Source organism: Nicotiana tabacum, chromosome 5, assembly GCF_000715075.1.
Source record: "Nicotiana tabacum cultivar K326 chromosome 5, ASM71507v2, whole genome shotgun sequence".
Lineage (NCBI taxonomy): Eukaryota > Viridiplantae > Streptophyta > Magnoliopsida > Solanales > Solanaceae > Nicotiana > Nicotiana tabacum.
The window spans coordinates 52778199-52795654 of NC_134084.1; positions in this window are offsets into that span (position 1 = coordinate 52778199).

Here is a 17456-nt window from a genome sequence, read left to right on the forward strand (position 1 = left end):
ACCTAAAATCAGACATTTAACAGTATCGAACACATGATTCGGATTGCACTGACTAAGCAAAATTACATGGGAGGAATCAGTTGGTTAGTTCACCTTTGAAATTCAATTAATTGCACAGCAAATACATACAAATTATCAGAACAATTAGAAGAAAGACTCAATCAAACAACAAAGGTTCAGGAGAGGTGGACAGGGCACAGTTGATAAAATTCAAAGACACAAAATCAAAACAAACATGAACAAACTTTTAGCCAATCACATGGACTAAACAGAAATAAGAAAAGAAAAAGCAAGACTCACCTCATATCTTTGAAAAATCAAAAGATTCCAACTCGGATTCGGACAGACCTTTCTTAAGGCTGAACGGGATTTAATCGAAGTGTTTCTCAGATGAGAAACACTTCGATTAAGGTCCATTAGACCTTAATCCTTTGGTTTGAACGGATATGGACCAGTGACGAGGACCTTTAAAGTTCCAAAAAATTAGATCCAGGTTTCGGGCTTCCCTGGTCAGATTCGAACCAAACCAAGTATGGTTTGGTCACGAGGGGGGTCTGGGGAGTGTCTGGTATGAATTTGAAGCAGATCGGTGTAGATCAGGTTCCGACTCGAATCTTCAAATGAAGATTCGAGAAGGTGGGATAAGATTCGAAGCATGGGGTTGATAGATTTGGGTTCAGGATGGCATGGGGGTTCTATGGTGTTCAGGGGAAGGTCACCGGCGTTCATGCCGCCGGCTTCCATGGTGAAGGATACAGGGGCGGCTCTAGGGTTTGATGGGGGATGAGGTTGAAGACGGAGGCCGGGGTATTGGATAGGGGGGTAGGGTATGTTAAGGGCTTATATATGGAATGAGTAGGCGGATCTCGACCGTTAGATCAATTTAAATCTACGGTCTGGATCTGATGGCTTAAGTGGAACGGTGTCGTTTCGAGGGTAAGGGGTTTGGGTTGGTCCGGGTGGAAACGGGTCGGGTTTGTTGGTGGGTTACGGGGAATGTGATCTTGGCCGTTGATCAATTTGAGATCAACGGCCCAGATCAGACTGCAGTAAAACGGTGTCATTTGGAAGGCCCCCTGAGGCCAGCTGGTCTGGACCGGGTTTGGGCTGATTTTGTTTTGGGCCAATTTATTTAATAAATTGGCCCAATCCGGAAGAAGAAAGGGCCCTTTTCTCTTTTTTTTTATTATTTTTATTTCTTTTCTTATTTATTTTAAAAACAAAACTAAGCCAAAAAAAAAATCAAATTAAAATTAAATACACACTCAATACAATTATTTGCACACACACTAAAGATATTTCAAACAGGTAAAATCAAACAAAACAAAATTACGGACAAAGGGGCATGTTTATGCCTTTCTATGTTGCGGTTCAGATTATGCATGACACGTACACATTTATTTTTTGAATTTTGTTTTAATAAAGTAAATAAATAAAAATGGGCCAAAGTCGCAAATAAATCAACAAAGTGCCGTACAGAAATCCAAAATTGTACAGCAGGACCAATTTTTATTCTCTTGGAGCGACTGTCGCGCAAAAACAAAAATCACGTGCTCACAGCTGCCCCTCTTTGTTCAGAAACACGAAGAGTTTTCGTGCAAAGATAAAGTGAGCGTGTATGAGCGATTTTTGCCTATGGACCACTCCGTATGAAGCATTTTTTTTTGAAAGATCTGACCGAATCTTGCTTCAAAGATTTCCTACATATCCTGGGCTAAACAGGAATCAGGTCAATGTAGTTCGAAAAGTTTTGGTAGCTGGGACTACCATGAGACTGTAATGCTTGCTGCTACTGCTTCTGCTGTTGTCACTGCTACGTTACTGACCGCCTTATTACAACCAAATGGAAATTGGAAACTGAGCTAACTACTTGTGTGTATGTCAACTGCTAGTTACAAGATTCTTATCTATGATTCTTTTACGACTTGATCTTGGGTCTTAGCTGATTCTGCTTGTAGACTCCGATCTGAATCTTGATGCTTGCGAGTTGTGGTGACCTGTTTAATCTCTGGGATACTGAGTGAGGCGCGATTGGCAGGGTTCAAGACCTCAATTAAATGCTGGAGTCAATCCGCCTTCCATTTACTCCGAATCTTGGGACATCTCTTTTTCTTCTTTGATTCTGAGTTGAGACTCATTTCGTGGGTCATTTCGATCCGTGTGGCTCGAGGTTAGACCTGCGGGGAAAAAAAACAAACGAACGAAATTTTCTGCCCCAGTTTCACTAGGAAAATTTCGTTAATTATTCACCAGGAAGTTCATAAAATTGATGAAAGAGGATATGCATGCTCAGTTCAGGGCTGGAGCCCTAACACCGGCTAGCTGGGGAGAGGTTCGGTTTGGGGTTTAAAACCCTAACGCCGATCAAAGGAAGAACTCAGTTTAGGGTTTAAAACCCTAATGTTGATTGCATGGAAAACTCAGTTTAGGGTTTAAAACCCTAATGCTGACTGCATGGAAAAGCTCAGTTTAGAGTTTAAAACTCTAATGCTGGCTGAAAGGACAAAGTTCAGTTTAGGGTTTAAAATCCTAATGCTGATTACATGGAAAAGAGTTCTCGGGTTATGCCGAAAAGATTTATTGAGTTATGCTGGGAGGATTCATCGGGTTATGCCAAGGGGATTCATCGGATTATGCCGGGAAGATTCATCGGATTATGCCGAAAAGATTCATCGGGTTATGCCGGGAGGATTTATCGGGTTATGCCGGGAGGATTCATCGGGTTATGCCGGGAGGATTCATCGGGTTATGCCGAGGGGATTCATCGGGTTATGCCGGGAAGGTTTATCGGGTTATGCCGGGAGGATTCATCGGGTTATGCCGGGAGGATTCATCGGGTTATGCCGGGAGGATTCATCGGATTATGCCGGGAAGATTCATCGGGTTATGCCGGGAAGATTCATCGGGTTATGCCGGGAGGATTCATCGGGTTATGCCGGGAGGATTCATCGGGTTATGCCGAGGGGATTCATCGGGTTATGCCGGGAAGGTTTATCGGGTTATGCCGGGAGGATTCATCGGGTTATGCCGGGAGGATTCATCGGGTTATGCCGGGAGGATTCATCGGATTATGCCGGGAGGATTCATCGGGTTATGCCGGGAGGATTCATCGGGTTATGCCGGGAGGATTCATCGGATTATGCCGGGAAGATTCATCGGGTTATGCCGGGAAGATTCATCGGGTTATGCCGGGAGGATTCATCGGGTTATGCCGGGAGGATTCATCGGGTTATGCCGAGGGGATTCATCGGGTTATGCCGGGAAGGTTTATCGGGTTATGCCGGGAGGATTCATCGGGTTATGCCGGGAAGATTCATCGGGTTATGCCGGGGGGATTTATCGGATTATGCCGAAAAGATTCATCGGGTTATGCCGGGAAGATTTGGGTGGATAAAGCCCCTTGGGTTATGCCAGGGAGATCCATGGTTTTCAATCAAAATGCATGAAAAAAAAATATTACCTTTGGCCGTTTTCTGCTGCAAGGTTGTTTCAATGCTTGCGCGCTTTATCTCTTTTGGGCTACACCTGCTTCTTGCACAACTGCTTTGTGTCGCACCTGTCTCAATTTTCCTAAACAAAGAAAGATTATTAGTTTGAAAACGGCGGTTGGTTTGGGGGCCTTGACTGTTCCAATTGCTTTGTCTTGGCCCAATTCTTGTTGAGAAACTCTGCTATTGATTGGATTTCACATGTGAAAACTCTTGGACTACTCAGACTTGCGTTTCCAGATTTTATGATGATTTGCCTTATAAGGCTTTGGCTTTTCTGTCCCTTTCTGCTTGGGGATTTTGGTGGGGATTTTATCAGGGAGACTCTGTGGGGATTTTTTTTTTTGTAGCAAACTTGTTGGGGATGTGCTGGGGTGGACTTCTTTGGGGAATTGTACAAGGGATAGCTTATGGGGATTTGTCGGTTTTGGAAGCAAATTAACTATCATGGCTAGTCGGGATGGGACTGACGCGCCACCGAGGTTGTACATTTTATTCGACTCTCGCCAAACGGAACCCTGTAAAATCGGTCCTGCCACCTTTCTTTGCGATTACTACGGAATTAAGAGTTAGATCAAAAAGAACTCAAAGAAAACTATGTAAAGGAGAACATATGAGTTTAAAGAGAAACGCCCCTTTCGGGGAGAAAAGAGGGACTTATCTGGAGTGTATGCCAGTTTCAAACTGACATGACATGCCTTTTGGACTGGATGCCCGACCTCCGAGAACTTGCATTTCCTCATGAATCAAAACAGATCTATATTTTTTTTTTTTCAAAAACCCGGGAACCTTGCCAGGACTTTCTGAGGTGGAATCATCTTTTTGGCCGACAACGCCCTTTGCGGGTTTTCGCTAGTCGACCTCTCTCATTTCTCTTCTTACTATCGCCTGCTAGTACTCTTTGCGAGTTTTTACTAAACAAGCTCTCTCATTTTCAATTTCTCTTCTCGCATCGCCTCACGGTGCCCAAAGGTTTTCACCGACAAGACTCTCTTATCTTTATTCTCCTCATTTGTTGTATCGGACCCAAATAACTCCGTCTTCCTATTTTGGAATGCTTCATTGATTGATCAGAAGGACTTGAAAAAGGTTTGGGGTGAAAAGAATTTGGATTGAACTACAACTTTGGAACCTTTTGGGTGGGATTATCGATGAATCGTTATAACTTCTGCCCCAGTTTTACTTTCGGGGGGAATTCCTGGATTTTATTTTGATGTGACTGAACCCCAAGGAGAGGTTGCCTACGTATCCTTTCGGAATCAAGTCAGACGCAGTTCATATGGTCCCTTTTTTTGGATTTTTGTTGTTTTTTTTTTCTTTCTTTTTTCTTTTTCATTTTTGTTTTGTTTTTCTTTATATATTTTCGTATTTTTCCAATTCTTTCTTCTTCTTTTTTCATTTTTTTTTTCAATAATATTTTCAGGTTCCAAAGAGGGTAATCAAAGAAGAGTAACTAGCTCAAATGGGTTTGCAAAGGGTTGATAGTGTTTGGGTAGCGAGAATGAAAGCCTTCGTCATCTCAAACTGTGCAAAGATATCGCCAGAGTGATTTAGACATATCACTGCACTTGCTTTCCAAGCAAGGCTGACGTCGTTTCTTCCGACGTCGCCCAGATACAAATGCTCCATTTGGTAACGTTTTTCGATGACGTATGGACCCTTCTTTCTTTTTGGTACAATTGCTCGTGACAAACCGCAGTTATTAAGGTTATCATTCTGTACGGGTCTAAACCCATTTACATGCTCTCAAACTCTACTTTAGTGACGGACATTTTCCAAACCATGAACCAATTTTCTTTAGTTGTTCCTATTTTTCAAATCCTTTATATCTCAAATTTTTGACTCATTATTTGAAATCTGATCGGAGTTCTCGTGATCCGGGCATGAAGTCCTCAAACATGTCATGTTATTTAAAGCTGCATTTATCAGAATTGAAGAGAACACAAAAGAAAACATAGAAGAAGAAAGTGAGTAATCAAGCACGATTTCATTTCTTGGCATTTTGGGGAAGATAAGGAAAAAGGTCGACATTCAGGAAATTAAAAACATGAAACTGAAGAAAAACATCTGAGTCACCCTCGGGGGTTACTCGTGATGCAGAGAAAGTGGCAAGACAGGTTCATTAGGACTTCCGTTTGATCAAGAATGGTGTAGCCTTCTAGTTTTGAAGCTTGGTGCTTGGCCCCATGTACGATACTTCAACGGTGCTAGTGCCCTCTCCTGGCTGGACCATGTGCATTTCGCATAGCTTTTCCTTTGTTGCCTCACATATTTCCTCACTTTCGTCGAGCGGGGACACCTTATCATCTTCCTCTTTGTTGTATTTTGGCTCATGTGGTATGCGTCCGACAAACACTGGCTCGTTCGGCCGAGATGTTTTGACCGTCCCCCATACCATGGAGGCCTGCTTGAATACATCACTTATTCCCTTTTCTTGTTCCGGAGTTACCCTGGGTCCCTTTTCTGTATCAGCAATAGCAATTATGGCTTTCAGTGCCAGATCGACTTCCTCGTCTTCACAAATCATCCCAACTATCGGCCCGTTGTCGTGGGCGGGCAACGGATTATTGGTCACATTTGGGATATCCTCGTCTCTCAACACAATCTTCCCTTGGTCTAACAGATTCTCTACAGCTTGTTTCAATGTCCAACAGTCGTTGGTGTCGTGCCCTTCTACCCCTGAATGGTATGCACATCTGACACCCCGCTGATATGATGGTGATCCCGGGTTCTGCCCGTTTGGTGGTATGGGCTGCAACAAATTTATTTGGACAAGCTTAGGGAATAGTGCGGAATAGGGTTCACCGATTGGTGTGTAGTTGGGTCTCCTGGGTGGTTCCCGAGGACGGAAATTATTCTGAATAGGTCGAGGATTGTAGTGGTTTCGGTGATGAGGCTGATTCCTAGGATGTGGGGCCTGCCCCCGATTGACTGGTTGTGACCGCTGGATATAAGGCTGGGTGCTCATAACCATGTAAGGCTGAGGAGCGTAGGTCGCATTTTGGTGGGGGAAATAATGTTGCGAGGTTCTTTCCGAAGAACAAAGCCCGGGATTATGATATTCTCCCACCTCTGACACTACCATGGATGTTTCCTCTTTCTTCTTCCCTCTTGCTATTCCTCCAGACCCGCTTTGGACGGCTTGGGAGGTTGCCTTTATGACTGCCTGACTCAAAATTCTTCCCGTTTTCAAACCGTTCTCCACCATCTCTCCGATCTTAATCGCTTCTGCGAAAGGCTTTCCCATGGCCGACATCATGTTTTGGAAATAGTCGGACTCTTGAGCCTGGAGAAAAGTAGTGACCATCTCTATCTCGTCCATGGAAGGTTTTACCCTTGACGCTTGCTCACGCCATTTGATGGCGTATTCTCTGAAACTTTCCGAGGGTTTCTTCTTTAAGTTTGACAAAGCATTTCTGTCCGGTGCGATGTCAATATTATATTGAAACTGCCCTACGAAGTCTCTGGCAAGATCATCCCATATATGCCAGCGAGATATGTCCTGGTCCATATACCATTCCGAAGCGACTCCCACCAAACTTTCTCCAAAATATGCCATTAGCAGTTCTTGTTTTCCGCCGGCTCCCCGCAATTGGTTGCAGTATTTCTTAAGATGTGCAATGGGGTCACCGTGCCCATCGTATTTCTCGAACTTCGGGGTCTTGAAACCCGCTGGCAGGTGCACGTGAGGGAACATGCATAGGTCGGCGTAAGAGACGCTCTTCTGTCCGCTCAATCCTTGCATATTTTTCAAACTTTGTTCAAGGCTTCTCATTCTTTTGGCAATCTCATTTTGTTCTGCAATCCTGGGGCTCTGATCCTGCCTGGGCGCAAGCTCGCACTGAGGCGGTAGAGGATTAGTGCTGGTAGCGAATCTAGTTGGTTCCATTGAGAACGATGGTGCTTGGAATGTAAAAGAGGATGAGTCAAAGCTTGGCTTGTACGTGGCAGGCTGTGCCGTAATCGGGCAAGGCGATGCAGTAAAGATGTTCATGCTTGCATCGGTGGCTGACATTCGGGGATGAGGGTCGGAAGGCGATCCAGCAGAGAAGGCTGAGGTGGCTGGGTACCCGAATGGGGTAGCAGGATAATTTATGGGAACATTTGAAGTCCCACTTGACCTCGAGAATAATTCAGGGAATCCGGGGATGACACTTGGCGGCTCTTTCCCACTATTCCAGTCGTCCAGCATTTCCAGCATGCGGAGCCGTAGGATTCTATTTTCCTCCGCAGTTGCGGATTCAGGTGTGAGGACGGCTGTCGAGCTTTCCTCGGAAACCGGGGTTGTTTGCAACGGAATTTCTGAAGACATTTCCACACTTCCTTTTGACCTGGTGAAGTAAGTGTGAGTACTGCTTCTGGCCCTAACAACAGGCAGTTGAACACTTCCCCTCGACCTTGTGAAGTATGAGTGCGAGGCCAGACTTTCACCAAACCAACCGTCTTTTCAAAAACCCTGGATATACTCAACGACAAGCGCACGGTTAATTTGTAGCAAATAACAGATAGTTAATCTCACGTTAGGCATGATGCACCTATACAGTTAAGTGGACTACTATATGTTTGCTACGAGAGCATGCGTCGTTCCGGTATTTCCCTCTTATTAGTTTTTTTTTTCTTTCCTTTTCTTTTCTTTTTGTTTTATTATTTTGCAGTAAAAGAAGCGTGACCGGATCCGATGAGGATTGCCTACGTATCACGATGCCTACGTGAATCAGATCATTACGTAGTTCGAAGCTAAAAAAATAAAGAAGCAAGTGCTCATAGGACTCAAAAGATTTGACCATTCTTTGTTTATTTACTGGTTCAATTTTTTTTTTTTGGAAATGTTTTGAAAGAAATACTTTAAAAGAAGAAAGAAAATTTTGTTTATTTGATTTTTGTTTTATTTTAAAGAAAAGCTTCTAAAAATTTATTTGCTTCTGACTTGAATTCTGGAAATTAAAATATGTTTGGTTTTTTTTTTTTTTTTTTTTTAAACTTCTATATTATTTTTTATTATTTTTTTTTAAAGAAAGATTTATAAAGAAAGAACTAAAGGAAAATATATTTTTTTGGATTTTTGAAAATTGGGGCCGGAACCGATGAGGTTTGCCTACGTATCTCACACCCGGTGAGAATCAGACCCGCGTAGTTCGGTCATAGAGAAAATTAAATAAACCTAGTAATCAAGAATAAGCATTTTTATTATTTTTGGAGAAAGATAAATACTAAAAATATATTTTTTTTTTTTTTTTTTTTTTTTTTTGCACTATTTGGACTATTAGTCCGAATTTATAAAAGGGTATTACAAAAGAAACAACACATTTTTGAATTATGAGTTTTCCATTTTTTTTTTTATTTTTTTGAAATAAATACCCTCTTTTTTTTCTTAAAAGAAAAGAAACAATTTTTATATGTTTTTTTTTAATGAATCAAACTAAAAGACAACTTTTGGTTTTATATATTTTTTTTAGAAAAATTCCGACGAGGTTTCGACACTACTGGGATATTGGTTTTATTTTTCCAAAATAAGTAATTATCTTCCTACGCTGCTATTTTTCCTTTTTTTTTTTAGAAACCGGTCAGCATGCGGAACCGAAGCAAATAAATGCGCAAAACAAATAGGATGCAGCAAGTTGGTCTTTTCATTTCAGGTTGCTTGTCCTAGACGGACCCAACCCCTGTGTTGAGCCCCCTAAGTCAAATGCAACATGATGCAAATAATCGTTCCTACTAGGGATCCGGCATGAAGTCGAGTTATACTAGGTTCAAACCTTGGTATTTGTTCTAGACTGTGTACCCGAGCGGACAACTCGAGTCGAGGAGGGGGCTACGTACCGGGGACCCGCGAGATCGTCCGGCTTTGTAACTTGTCCGACCTCTTTCTTATTTCAAGTATTGACACTAACAGAATAGGGAGTCTCGACCAGCGAGCTTCTCCCCGGAGGTAAGAAAAGAAGGGTTTCGGCACAGTTTATATACAGTTCAGATAATATCAAAAGCGGTAAAAGACAACATTTAGCACTTTTATGCAAAACATGTAATAAAGATCAGATAATAAGCCAGATATAACAATTATTCTAAGCTCGAATTCTTGGACCCTGAACCAGTGGTTCTGGGTCACAGTCCCTAGCAGAGTCGCCAGAGCTGTCACACCTCCTTTTTGCGCGCCCAGCCCCGAAGGGTTAAAATGCGCGGGTGGAGTTTTTTCCAATTTAAGTGACAATATTCGAAATGGGATTATTTATTTAATTCAGAGTCGCCACTTGGGAAAGGTTTGGCTTTTGGTGTCCCAAGTCACCGATTTATCTTGAATCCCAAATCGAGGAAATTTTCGACTTTTCCAAATGAAGTCTGCGAACCAGAAATTCTAAGTAAGGAATTCTGTTGACCCGAGGGAAGGTGTTAGGCACCCTCGAATCCCGTGGTTCTAGCACGGTCGCTTAAATTGTTATAATGGCTAAGTACATGTTGTGATTTATATGCTTCTTATTAGATTTATACCGCTTTTATTATTATCATTTATTTTTATAGAATTGCAACGTCGTGAAAATGCATGTTGAACCACGTTACAATCAATGCACCCGTGATCGTCGACACATTCGGACTTCGTTGAGATTCGGATTTGGGTCACATCAATGTGCACCCGAATTTAAGAATATGATTTAATTAAGCCGCGCCTACGGAATCTAACGCGTTATTATTTTGTAGAAGGCCATGAAATTTATTAAATGGCCTATCCTGAATTCTAAATAATTATCATGGTTATTTATTGAGGGCCCCACAATTTTGCATTTTTATTTGGCGAGGCTCATCTCTATTTTAGAAAGGATATCCTAAAGAGACTACATTTTTAATGTGTTTGTCTCTAAAATAGAAGAAAAGATGCATGCTAATACAATTGTATGCTTTGGCCGAATTAAGATTTTAGTTAATCGTCTGATTAATTATTTACAGAATGAAGATACGTTGTACCTCATGAAACATGCTTTTAACTTGATAGAAGAATTATATACGAGATTGATGAAATGCTACGACTGCTGCAAGAGCTCCCTAACCCTAACTTATTTAGGCAAGATTAATTAAAACTACTTATTAGAAAAATGCGACTAATGATATTTGAAACTCATCCTATAAACTGCCTAATGAAACTGAAAACTCAAGAATCTGAAATTGCATTATCTTTAGCTAGACTTAAAACAACCATTTGCCCTTACATATTTAAAGCATGCTGAAAGAGCGAGTTTAAGTTAACAACCGTATTGAATAGCTGCACGTTTCATGAATTGTATTTACATCTTGTATGCTACTAAACGAATAAAATGTCGCAGTTTCAGATGGGCATAGACTTTAATTAATTACAACCTTACTAATGTATCTCTATTAGGCTAACGGACTAGAAAACTTACATATCTTAACAACATTTATATAAAAATTTGTAAGCAATGCAACAGATGATTATAACATCCTTCAGATCTTTCGATTCAAACTTTTATTGCAACATCAGACAGATTCAAAATGTGTACCTGAGGAAATGCTTACAATGAAGAAAGTAGGGCAGTCAGTTGAGCAATAGAAGTGATACCAAACAGCAGCAGTAACAGTAGGTACCGATAGAACAAAATCCCAGTGCAAAAGACCAGTAAAGCCAATGGAGGAAGGGTAGAATGAAACAAATTCCCAGTAGTATGGAATAAGAGATCCAGGCAATCCAATTCCAGAAGAAACAAACAATACAAATCCAAACAATAGACTTAGCCGACACTTGAAAGAAGACAGAACTGATTTGGACAGTTTGAACAAAAACTGAGAATCGAACAAATAGTAGGAAGGAGACAATTTCTGATCTTTGCGATATCCCTTTCCCTATCTTTCTTTTCAAGTTCGAATGTCAATCCTCAGTTTTGAAATCTATTTGGGTTATCAAAAAGAATTCTTTTCCAGTTTCTGTTTTCGGAATTTGAACTCTCAGGTGTTCCCTCTCAGTGTCTCTCTCTATCTCTGTAGACTCTCTCTGTATGTATTTCAACTCTCTTTCTCTAATCTCTCCACTGTGTGTGTCTATTTTCTATCAGCTCTCAAAGTCTAGAGTGTGTATTTTCTTTCCCCTCTCTTCTCTTCTCTCTTCCAGCCTATCAGATGCCCTCTATGTCTGTCTCTCCCTCTATCTCTTAATGTGCCTCCCTTTTATAAGCCTCAACATCAAACCTTTTACAGCCTGTTAAATTAATCAGATACCCCTCCCATGTGCCCATCTCTTTTCAGTTTCCACTCAGCTATTTAAGTATTAATCCCATGACATTCCCTTGGCAGGCTTTAACTTTTAGCAATGTTTTATTATTTCTGAAACTTACAACAGAATATGGGCAGCAGGATGTAGTCTGACAGCACATGCTGTCAAACTATTTTTAAATCAAACAAAAGCCTTTATGCACATGTTGTGCACAAATGCACATGTTGTGCACAAGTGCACATGCCCTCCAATTCTGACTGCAACTAAACAAAACCAAACCTTTTATACTTCTGATTCAGATTAACAAACTATAAGTAGCTGAATTCAATTCCTAACTGATTCAACAATGCTAAACAGAAGCAGATCAATTTGTATGTTGTTCAAACATCTGAAACTAATTGACGACATATGTCGACTCGACTATACTAGTTATAACTCATACAATCGTAACCTAAAATCAGACATTTAACAGTATCGAACACATGATTCGGATTGCACTGACTAAGCAAAATTACATGGGAGGAATCAGTTGGTCAGTTCACCTTTGAAATTCAATTAATTGCACAGCAAATACATACAAATTATCAGAACAATTAGAAGAAAGACTCAATCAAACAACAAAGGTTCAGGAGAGGTGGACAGGGCACAGTTGATAAAATTCAAAGACACAAAATCAAAACAAACATGAACAAACTTTTAGCCAATCACATGGACTAAACAGAAATAAGAAAAGAAAAAGCAAGACTCACCTCATATCTTTGAAAAATCAAAAGATTCCAACTCGGATTCGGACAGACCTTTCTTAAGGCTGAACGGGCTTTAATCGAAGTGTTTCTCAGATGAGAAACACTTCGATTAAGGTCCATTAGACCTTAATCCTTTGGTTTGAACAGATATGGACCAGTGACGAGGACCTTTAAAGTTCCAAAAAATTAGATCCAGGATTCGGGCTTCCCTGGTCAGATTCGGACCAAACCAAGTATGGTTTGGTCACGAGGGGGGTCTGGGGAGTGTCTGGTATGAATTTGAAGCAGATCGGTGTAGATCAGGTTCCGACTCGAATCTTCAAATGAAGATTCGAGAAGGTGGGATAAGATTCGAAGCATGGGGTTGATAGATTTGGGTTCAGGATGGCATGGGGGTTCTATGGTGTTCAGGGGAAGGTCACCGGCGTTCATGCCACCGGCTTCCATGGTGAAGGATACAGGGGCGGCTCTAGGGTTTGATGGGGGATGAGGTTGAAGACGGAGGCCGGGGTATTGGATAGGGGGGTAGGGTATGTTAAGGTCTTATATATGGAATGAGTAGGCGGATCTCGACCGTTAGATCAATTTAAATCTACGGTCTGGATCTGATGGCTTAAGTGGAACGGTGTCGTTTCGAGGGTAAGGGGTTTGGGTTGGTCCGGGTGGAAACGGGTCGGGTTTGTTGGTGGGTTACGGGGAATGTGATCTTGGCCGTTGATCAATTTGAGATCAACGGCCCAGATCAGACTGCAGTAAAACGGTGTCGTTTGGAAGGCCCCTTGAGGCTAGCTGGTCTGGACCGGGTTTGGGCTGATTTTGTTTTGGGCCAATTTATTAAATAAATTGGCCCAATCCGGAAGAAGAAAGGGCCCTTTTCTCTTTTTTTTTTTATTATTTTTATTTCTTTTCTTATTTATTTTAAAAACAAAACTAAGCCAAAAAAAAAATCAAATTAAAATTAAATACACACTCAATACAATTATTTGCACACACACTAAAGATATTTCAAACAGGTAAAATCAAACAAAACAAAATTACGGACAAAGGGGCATGTTTATGCCTTTCTATGTTGCGGTTCAGATTATGCATGACACGTACACATTTATTTTTTGAATTTTGTTTTAATAAAGTAAATAAATAAAAATGGGCCAAAGTCGCAAATAAATCAACAAAGTGTCGTACAGAAATCCAAAATTGTACAGCAGGACCAATTTTTATTCTCTTGGAGCGACTGTCGCGCAAAAACAAAAATCACGTGCTCACAATATATACAGTCAAATAATATCAAAGCGGTAAAAGCAGCATTTAGCACATTAGGCTCAAACATGTAAAAATCAGATAAAGCTAAACATAACAATTTATTCTAAGCTCTGGCGACTCTGCTGGGGAATCAAACCCAGAACCACTGGTTCAGGGTTAGAAATCGAGCTCCTTATACCAAGCAACTTACGGACCTTGCTGAAACGAGGAAAGGCGTTTTATTTTTATAAATCCACATTTGAAATAAATCCCGTTTCGGTTTTCTGGGTTTGATTCCCCAGCAGAGTCGCCAGAGCTTAGAATAAATTGTTATGTTTAGCTTTATCTGATTTTTACATGTTTGAGCCTAATGTGCTAAATGCTGCTTTTACCGCTTTGATATTATTTGACTGTATATATAAACTGTGCCGAACCCTTCTCTCTTCACCTCCGGGGATGTGCTTGCTGGTCGAGACTCCCTATTCTGTTAGTGTCAATACCTGAAATAAGAAAGAGGCCGGACAAGTTACAAAACCGGACGATCCCGCGGGTCCCCGGTACATAGCCCCCTCCTCGACTCGAGTTGTCCGCTCGGGTACACAGTCTAGAACAAATACCCAGGTTATGAACCTAGAATAACTCAGCTTCATGTCGGATCCCTAGTAGGAACGTTTTTTTGCATCACGTGCATTTGACTTTGGAGGCTCAACACAGGGGTTGGGTCTGTCTAGGACAGGTGTACCAAAAAAATGAAAATGACCATCCTGATGCATCTTACTTGCTGCTACTTGCGCATTTATTTGATTCAGACTTGTGTGTTGACCGACTTTTGAATATCAGGAATATTGTGAAATTGAAGAAAAAAAGAAATAGCGGTTAGGGAATTGATTGTTTATTTTTGAAAAAAAACCAATGCCCGAATACCGTCAAAACTATGCCGAAATTTTGAGAAAATGAAAAAAAAAATGTCTTATTAGTTAGTTTTATTAAAAGTAAAGGAAAAATAGAAAAAAAAGAGCCGTTGTTCTGTCTTATTTTTCAAAAAAAAAATAGAAAAGGAAAATAGTTTGTCTTCCCCTGAAAAATGACAATGAAAAAGAGTCTTACTTTTAAAATAGTTTTTTATTTGTTTCTGAAAATGTTAAAATGAAAATGAAAAGAGTCGTGCTTTGAAAGTGGTTTTGTTATTTGCTGCTGAAAATGAAAAAAAATCCTGTTTTAAAATAGTTCAGTTAATTACCCGAACTACGCGGGTTTGATTCTCACCGGATGTGAGATACGTAGGCAACCCTCATCGGGTCCAACCCCACCTTTTGCTAAAATAGCCAGAATCAAATAAATAAATAACCAGGTGATGTTGTCTTGTCATAAATAGCTGAATGTTCCCGAAAGGGGCGCCGGAAGGCTGACTTTGCATAAACAGCCACCTTTTGGGTCATGTTTAGGATTTTTGGTCCAGTTGACCCACACAGCCTTAAAAATCTTCGTCCCCGGGGCGCTGAAGGGCCGTGTTTGCAACACCACGTTTTCATTGTAATTTGAAAAAAAAAGAGTCAGCGGTTAGGTGAACACCGTTTGAATTTTTAGTCAAAAATAAGCCAAGCCAGCTTCGGCCGCGTCTTAAACCGTTCTTTCCAAAATAGCCTTAGAGTATCTTTCAGTTGTCGAAAGGTTATTTTCGTAAAAGAATGGACAAGTTTGTAAAGTGTCATAAAATAATCCTCCCCGGCCTCAAAATTCATGTGAAATTTGGAAGGGGCCACGTTTGCAAAAATAACCGTTCGGTTGCATTTTGTCAAACGGAGAAAGGAAGCCGGCCATTTGTTTTGGAGTTTGTAAATCTTTTAATTAGAATATGTGGGTTGTTTGATTTTGGAGTTTGAAACCCAGTTTGTTTTAATTTGAAAATTGAAAAAAAATGTTTAGTATTGTTTATCTTTTATTGGTTCGAACTACGCAAGGTCTGATTCATGCGGGGTCATGATACATAGGCGATCTCCATAAGATTCGACCACAACAAAAAATGAAGAAAAAAATGAAAAAAATGATTTGAAAAAAAATGAAAAAAAATGAAAAAGAAAAGAAAAGAAAAAATGATTTGAAAAAAAAGAGATGTTGTTAATAATGAGGACCGACTGAGTCCATTCTAACCTGCTTTGTTTTGAATCGCAAAGAAAGTTAAGGTGGTTTGTTTGTGGTAAGCCGGATAATGACACCCAGAATGTCGCGCGGAATCCTTTACTTGCACCTCATGATACACACTCTGCGGGGATCAGGCCTGATAACAGAAGCACTCGAATCCTATTGGTGACTTGTTGACGGAGGTTGATGATATTAAAGCTGGTAATGGTCTTGGCAGTATTAATGCGAAGCTTAGTGGCTAAGATGCCAATTTTGATAAAGTGGGAGGACGCTCCGTTCCTTGGTTAGCAAGAGAGAAGCTTGTGGTGGCTTATTTTGTTGTCATTTCTATTGTTCGGGTTATTAGGATTGCAATTCGGATATTGTTCTGTGTCAATATCTTTCCGCTTATCTTTCCGTTTGGTCATAGCAGTTTGTTTAAGTTTTGTCCAGTTTGTTTTAGGATTTTATTTTGATTTGTTTTGTTCGTCTTGTTATTCAAACCCTTCCACCGGTAGTCTAAAACAAATCCGGTCCTTTATTATTTCCAGTCATTTTTGCTTAGTCCTTTTATCATTTTTGTTCAGCGCTGATTCTAGTGACATGACATGCGCACACAGTTTGGGCTTAATTTTAAAAGTTAAATCATAAAATCCCGGAAAGGTGATCAGAACATTTAAAGAAAATAAGGACGGTTTGAGATTATTCAGAGCTCGAGTCATATGGAACTGGGGCAAGTAAAACATAAAGAAAACCGTTAAAAGCAAGATTCACCTTTCATGATAATGAGAGTGAGAGTGTCGCCCAACGGTGCTTTAGAAAAGACAAATGAAAAGCAATATGCTGAATATAATTGTCAAGTCCAGCACCATCAGAAAAGACTCTAAATCTTTGTTTAAATTGTGTTGTTTGCACTTGGTATGTTTTGAAGACTGGAATGACGAAGGCATTTTGTTCTGCTATCTAAACACTTTATCCTTCGTTAACCCCTTTTGAGCCTTATTGTTTTTCTTTCATACCCCTCGTTCAGAATCAGTAGCAACGACTAGAAAACGCAAGCATGGCAGGTAAACAAAAGGAAAACAAAGGGAAAGAAAAGAAAACAACAAAACGGAAAAAGAGAAAAGAAAAAAAAGAAAAGAAAATAAAATAATAGGTAAATGGAAAAGAGGAATTAGGAACTACGTTTGACCTGATTCCTCAAAGAGGATACGTAGGCGCTTCACGGCTCGGTCATAGGGCACATAATGTGCATAATGTGCATAGTGTAACATAGTATAACAAAAATAAAAAAATCCCCAAGCAAGAAACTGGGGCAAGAGTTGCGCTTGTTGTAAGCAAATATGGTTCCAAAGGTTGTAATTTTGAACCCCAAATTTATTTTTGAGCCTTTAAATACCCTTTCTTTCTAGCCTATCCAAAACCTACATTACGGTCCAAAGAAAGACCTTCTGATCAGTCTTCAAAAGATGCCAAGTCAGACAAATGAGAGTCTTACCGGTGAATATAACATTCTGTTCCACAACAGAAAGGACTCTAATCCCCAGCAGAAAGAGTCATATCGGCAACACTCCAAATCCCCAGCTGTAAAGTGATACAACTGAGAGAGTCTTATCGGTGAAAATCTTCACGGACATCATAAGACGA